At 54.5% G+C, this 5867-nt stretch overlaps 1 long non-coding RNA gene across 1 annotated transcript; it reads left to right on the top strand.

Annotated features, from left to right (window-relative positions):
• Nucleotides 1–492: 492 nt before the first annotated feature.
• Nucleotides 493–5595, top strand: LOC149123443 (uncharacterized). The gene is made up of 2 exons (XR_016217107.1): nucleotides 493–761; nucleotides 3068–5595. It is a non-coding gene; the product is annotated as an uncharacterized LOC149123443 (long non-coding RNA).
• Nucleotides 5596–5867: the final 272 nt, after the last annotated feature.

Below are 5867 nucleotides of genomic sequence, written 5' to 3'. Positions count from 1 at the left end.
ATTTCTGTGCTGCCTGGTTTAGATGAGTGAGACAGAAAAGGGAAAAACAACACAAAAGAAGGCAGGTGCATCGATCGGCATGCATGCATACACACACACACACACACAAAACCCCAAAGCACATCCCACATCTCCCTCTTTCCCCTTGTTTTGTTCTTGGTTTTCCTGCGCCCTTCTCAGCCCATTCGGTCACTTGCTTTGGGGGCTCATTTTAATTGCTCTATGATTTTCTAAGTTAAAAATAAAAGAGAGAGAGAGAGAGAGAGAGCGCCATGACAGAGACCTCTTAAAACTCTTCTTAAGAAAAGATACATTTTTGGCTCCTTGCCTTTTGAGAACTGTGGCTTTGCTGCTTTATTTCTTCAGCCCTTGCCCTGGGGAAATGCCCCTTCCTCTCCAAGCATCTGCAAAGTCTGCTAAAGTGCTTTCACGGGGCGGAGCCAGGGCTGCAGCCCGTGCACCATCTGGCCCTGCCTCCGCCGCCTGCCGTGTGGAGTCGCTCGGAGACGCGGGCTTGCAGCCAGGGACAGCAGCTCGCAGCTGTGTATGGCAGCCCCGACTACCCCAACAAAGTCGTAAATTGCTCCAGCGACAGGGGCTGCCCTTCTGCTTCGGAACACGGGGTGCTTAGCAGCCGTCGGAGTCTCCCGACTTCCCAGGGATGTGAAAATTGCAGAAGAAGCATCCAGGACCCACTGCCATTTCCTCTGGGCACCAAGACCGCCTTGGGTGTCCTGTGGCCTTGGGACCTAGCACGACAGGTGAGCTCTGCCAGGGGAACTGGGATGTCTCCCTGGTCACGCCCCTGTGTCCTGGGCACACAGGCACCAGGCTTCCAGCGATGCGGCTGAAACGAGGCTTTGCTTGAGTCCCTGTCACTCACGACCAAGCAAGGCGTGGATCTGGAGTCACTTTTCCACTCATAACGCAGCGCTCTGTCTCTCAACCTTCTTGCCAGGCTTGGGGAACAAGGAAAAGCCAGCACACATGTCCCCGTCAGCCCCCAAGTTGGGCGCAGCTGTCTCCGCGCCTCACTTGATCTGGACCGGAGAAACCCTGAGAGCAGCCGGCCTCGCTCCCTGGCCCACTGCTGTTCTGAAAACCAGGGGGAAGGTGTGGAGTCCTCACTTCCTCCACACCCCTCACACTCTTGGTTTCTTTTAATCCTTTCTTCCCTTTTTTGTTTTGTGAAGGTTTACTTATTTATTTTGAAAATCAGGGTTACCGAAAGAGAGGGAGAGGTGAGAGAGAGAGAGAAAGAGAGAGAGAGAGAGAGAAAGAGAGAGAGAGATCATCCATTCTCTGGTTCACTCCCCAGATGGCTGCAACAGGAACCAGGAGTTCCATCCAGGTCTCCCATGTGGGTGCAGGGGTCCAAGCACTTGGGTCATCCTCTGCTGCTTTCCCAGATGCATTAGCGAGGATGTGGATCAGAAGTGGAGCATCCAGGACTTGAATGGGTGCCCATATGGGATGCCGGGGCTGCAGGTTGGGGCTTTAACCCGCTGGGCCACAGTGCCAGCCCCCAAGTGCCTTCTTTATTGCTCGTGACCTAGAGGAAGGAATTCCCAGCCTCTGTCATCTCCCATCTTTTTGGGCAAGCCTTCTCCACATGCAGACACACATATATGCACAACACAGTGGCACACACACAGAGCTACCACACTCATCACACTGATACACACACACAGATGCCACATTTAACCTACTGACACACACGGATAGACATGGATACACACATAAATCCAAGTATAACACGCTGATACACACTTACTCACACAAACACTAACATCCATGTACACACACAACACACTGACACACACACAAATGCCATATGTAACACACTGACACAAATGAATAGACATGAACACATACATAAATCCAAGTACAACACACTGACACACTCACCCACACACCTACAAACACTAACACACATGCACACACACAACACACTGACACACACACACAAATGCTACATATATAGATACTGACAAATAAACCCAGATGTAGACAGACACAATCATGCTCACACATTAACACACACAGCCAACTATCACACACAGACATGGACGCACACACACACACAACACATACATGCACGACACATTAACAAAGACCCCCACACAAGCACACCACACAGACACACCGAACCCAGAAGCCCATATACACCCACATACATACACACACACATACACAGCTGATCTCAGTCACCCTCCCAGGCTGCTCCCAGCAGCTGGCTCCCATAGGCAGTGAGCAGAGTCAGAAGGTGGAGGCAGCTGAAGCCCAACTTGCACCCTGCCTGCTCTGGGAGGGAAGGGGCTGTGTGTGGGCAGGTGGGGGCTGCAGAGGCCACAACTCTGCCCTCTGTCCCCTGTGCAGGGCTCTGGGGCCTGGAAGTGACCAGAGGAACCCAAGAGAGGCTGGAAGGGGCCAATCCAGGCCTCCAGACCCTGGTACGCCCAAGCACCCAGGCTCAGAGACAGGCTCTTCTCCAAGGTGACCTGGCTAACATGAACATGATGAGTGGCTCTCAGTTTAACATGGCTGATGTCCCCACAAAACAGGGACATGGGAACACTGAGACTGACATGTGCAGAGGCCATGGAGAGACACCAGCCATCGACCACCAAGGACAGAGGCCTGGGCCAGACGCCACTCTTAGGGCCCAGGGAGGAACCAGCCCTGCTGCCGCCCTTTCTCAGCTCTCAGCCTCTGGGGTTGTGTGATGGTGAATGTCCTGGTACTTGAGGTGCTTTGTGGCAGAAGCCCTGGCAAATGGCTGTGCCAGTCCAGGAGGCCATCCTGTCTGGGTCAGTCTTGGCTGTGCCTGAACAGTCACATGCTCTCTAGTCGTCCCCTGATTGGTTGTTATTCTGCCCTCCTGATTGGTTAAATCCATACTCACTTCTCAGAAAGGGGCCAATCAGAGAGAGCCACTTTGTGTATAAAAGAGCCAGCACTTGCAGGCTTCCCTGGCAACTCCCTCCTTGGGACCCTTATCCTGACAGTGCAACAGGAGGTTTGTTACTTTCAACAAATTGCTTTGCACACTGTTGTCTCTTTGTAGAAATTCATCTTGGGTGTGAGACAAGAACCGATGTCATTTTCATCGTGTGGTATCAACGCGATGGAACCACATGCCGTCTTCATCCACCCCCACTGGACCTGCCTGTGGGTGCCCAGGCAGGCCTCGTGGGGCGATCGGCTGGCGGATCCCACTCTGAACACTGAGACCAAATCAGAGCCTGTGACCTGCAGCCCGGTCAGCACGACCCATCTCTAATTCAAAGGGCAGATGGGCTGCTGAGGAAGGGCCCACCCAGGCCTGAGTCTGCCATCACTGTGGGGGCCTGGCTGTCTCTCAGGCTTCTCCCCTTCCTCTCCAGGACTCCAGGGTGCTCTGTAAGCCCCTTTTGCGGGGGGGGGGAGGTGAAAGCCAAGGGATGTATGGTGGCATTGGCATCATGGGTGTCCCATTTGTGAGTGAGTCAGTGTCCCTTAGGATCCGAGATGCCCTTGGCACCTCCTGGAGACCTGCAGTGGTGACAACAGTGTGACCTATGAGACCAAGTGGAGTTCAGAGTCCAGCTCACCTACAGAGTCTGTTTCCCCTTCTGAGCCATGGGCCGGGACCACCACACCTCCTCTCTGTGCATGTGGCTGTCGGCATCCAAGAAACTGACAGGAAGATTGGAGGATGAAGCAACACTGGCGGTAAGGTCGGAAAGGGAAAGGTCGCCGGGGAAAGGAAAATGAGGGGACGATTTAGGTGACAGCTTCCAGAAAGCATCACAGCCAGAGAAAACCCTGGGGGAGAAAATAAAAACAACCCGGCCCTCCACCAAGACACCCCCCTACGCCCTTTGGCAGAGAGGGGACGGGAAGGCTCATTTCCTGTGTCTCTGGGACAGCAGGGCCCCTGCCAATGCCACCACCACTGTAAGAACGGAGAGAGGTGCATGCCCAGGGAGGGGCCATGTGTGGTCCCAGGCTTCTGAGATGCCAGTGGGATTTTGATCAGGTTGTCCCCAGGCCGAGCTGGGACCAGGGGACCATGCGTTGCTTTGCTCTCGTTTATTTTTCTTGGAAAAAACACGTGGATGAGAGACCAGCGTGGGGTTCGGGGAAAGGGCACTCCATGCCATCAGCTGTGTGCAGCTGCTGCCTCTGTCCTCGGCTTTGGGGCAGGGAACAAGGAGCTGTCCTCAGGCACCCTCAGGAAGGAGAAGGGGCTGTCCCATCGGCGCCATGGCCGTGTGGAGCCAGGCTTGGGGTCTCTGGGGCAGGCTGGCTTCCTGGGTGGTTCTCAGCTGGACGGTCCTCCGCTCCCATGGAACACAACCATGGAGCCACAGCACGCGGTGTGTGGTCCTGGATCTGGAGAGAGAGAGAGAGGCCGAGGAAGGGGGCTGGGCAGCAAGAGGAGGTCACTGTTCAGTCCCACGCAAGGTCCACCCAGCAGCTGCGAGGTCTTCTTTGACCCTTGCTGTGAGCTGGCTGATTGCTTGGCGAGATTTGCCCAGGCAGCGGCCAGGGTGGAAACTACGGGGAAACCATCACCGGAGAGGTCCACACGCAGCAGCTTTATCAAGAAAAGGAAGGTGACAGTTGGAATACAAAGCTTATCTTCTGTTCTTTGCAAATCACGGTCCCATTCCTACACTTGCAGCAGCCTGATCACCTGCCCCCAAGTCAAGGCTCAAGTGCTTTTGTCCATGGCTCGTGTGCCCTAGCAGAGACCACACACCTCGTGCACAGTCTGCTTTTCTCCTTGGGGCCCCTGGTCTGCACCTTCTGCTTGTCCTGCTAGGGGAGAGACATGCCAAAGGCGACATGTTGGTGTCAGTGCACTTGACCCCAGCAACCACGCTGCGAAGGCCCACGTGGAACAATGTTTCTCAAAACCATGCAAGCTGGGCTCCTCAGCGCCTGTCCACAACGGCCCAGCTCACAGCATGGACCTGGCGCATAAGGAAACTCCTCTGATGGCGAGCGTACTGGGAGGAGCATCCTGGAAGACTTCATGGCAGAGCCGGGTTTTGGGGGTGAAACAGAGTTCACTAGGATGGCGCCAGTGAGCATGGAATGGAGAGGAGGGGGTGTTCTAGGCAGGCTACACAGCACATTCGGGGTCTGAATGTGTTCAGGGAAGGCAGCAGCTCAGCCCGTAGGAGGGCGCTTGCCTCCATTCAGCTTGCTCGAGTCCTCTCTGCCCAGTTGCCTCTGCCCTCAAAAGTTCACGGGAGGGACCAGCGCAGTTGTACAGTGGGTAAAGCTGCCATTGCCTGCAGTGCCAGCATCCCATATGGGTGCTGGTTCGAGTCCCAGCTGCTCCACTTCCGATCCAGCTCTCTGCTGTGGCCTGGGAAAGCAGTAGAAGATGACCCAAGTCCTTGGGCCCCTGCACCCATGAGGGAAACCCGGAAGAAGCTCCTGGCTCCTGGCTTCGGATCAGCTCAGCTCCGGCCATTGCAGCCAATTGGGGAGTGAACCAGTGGACAGAAGATCTCTCTCTCTCTCTCTCTCTGCCTTTCCTTCTCTTTCTGTTTAACTCTGATGTTTCAAATAGATAAAAAGGCAAATCTTTTACAAAAAGTGCATGGGTTTCAAATTTTTTTTTTACCAACATAAACTTTTAGCTCCGTTTTTCCATGAGGTTCTTGACGTAGCCTAAGAATCTCAGTTTGAGTGCCTCTCCTTCTTCCCATCATCACAGCATTGCCCAGCGGTGGGGTCCCCTTCAGCCTACACCTGCTGTGGCTACCTAGATCTCTCCTGTGAGTTACGTACCCTGATTCTCACCTGCAGCTGGCTCTGAGAGACAGGTGTAGGGGACCCAACTTGCAGGTGAGAAACAAAGGTCCAGA

The sequence above is a fragment of the Oryctolagus cuniculus genome, chromosome 11 (assembly GCF_051225735.1).
Source record: "Oryctolagus cuniculus isolate XC-2025 breed Fujian yellow rabbit chromosome 11, ASM5122573v1, whole genome shotgun sequence".
In the NCBI taxonomy this organism is placed as follows: domain Eukaryota; kingdom Metazoa; phylum Chordata; class Mammalia; order Lagomorpha; family Leporidae; genus Oryctolagus; species Oryctolagus cuniculus.
Note: the sequence above shows the minus strand (reverse complement) of the source record. Positions and strands in the feature narration are given on the sequence as shown.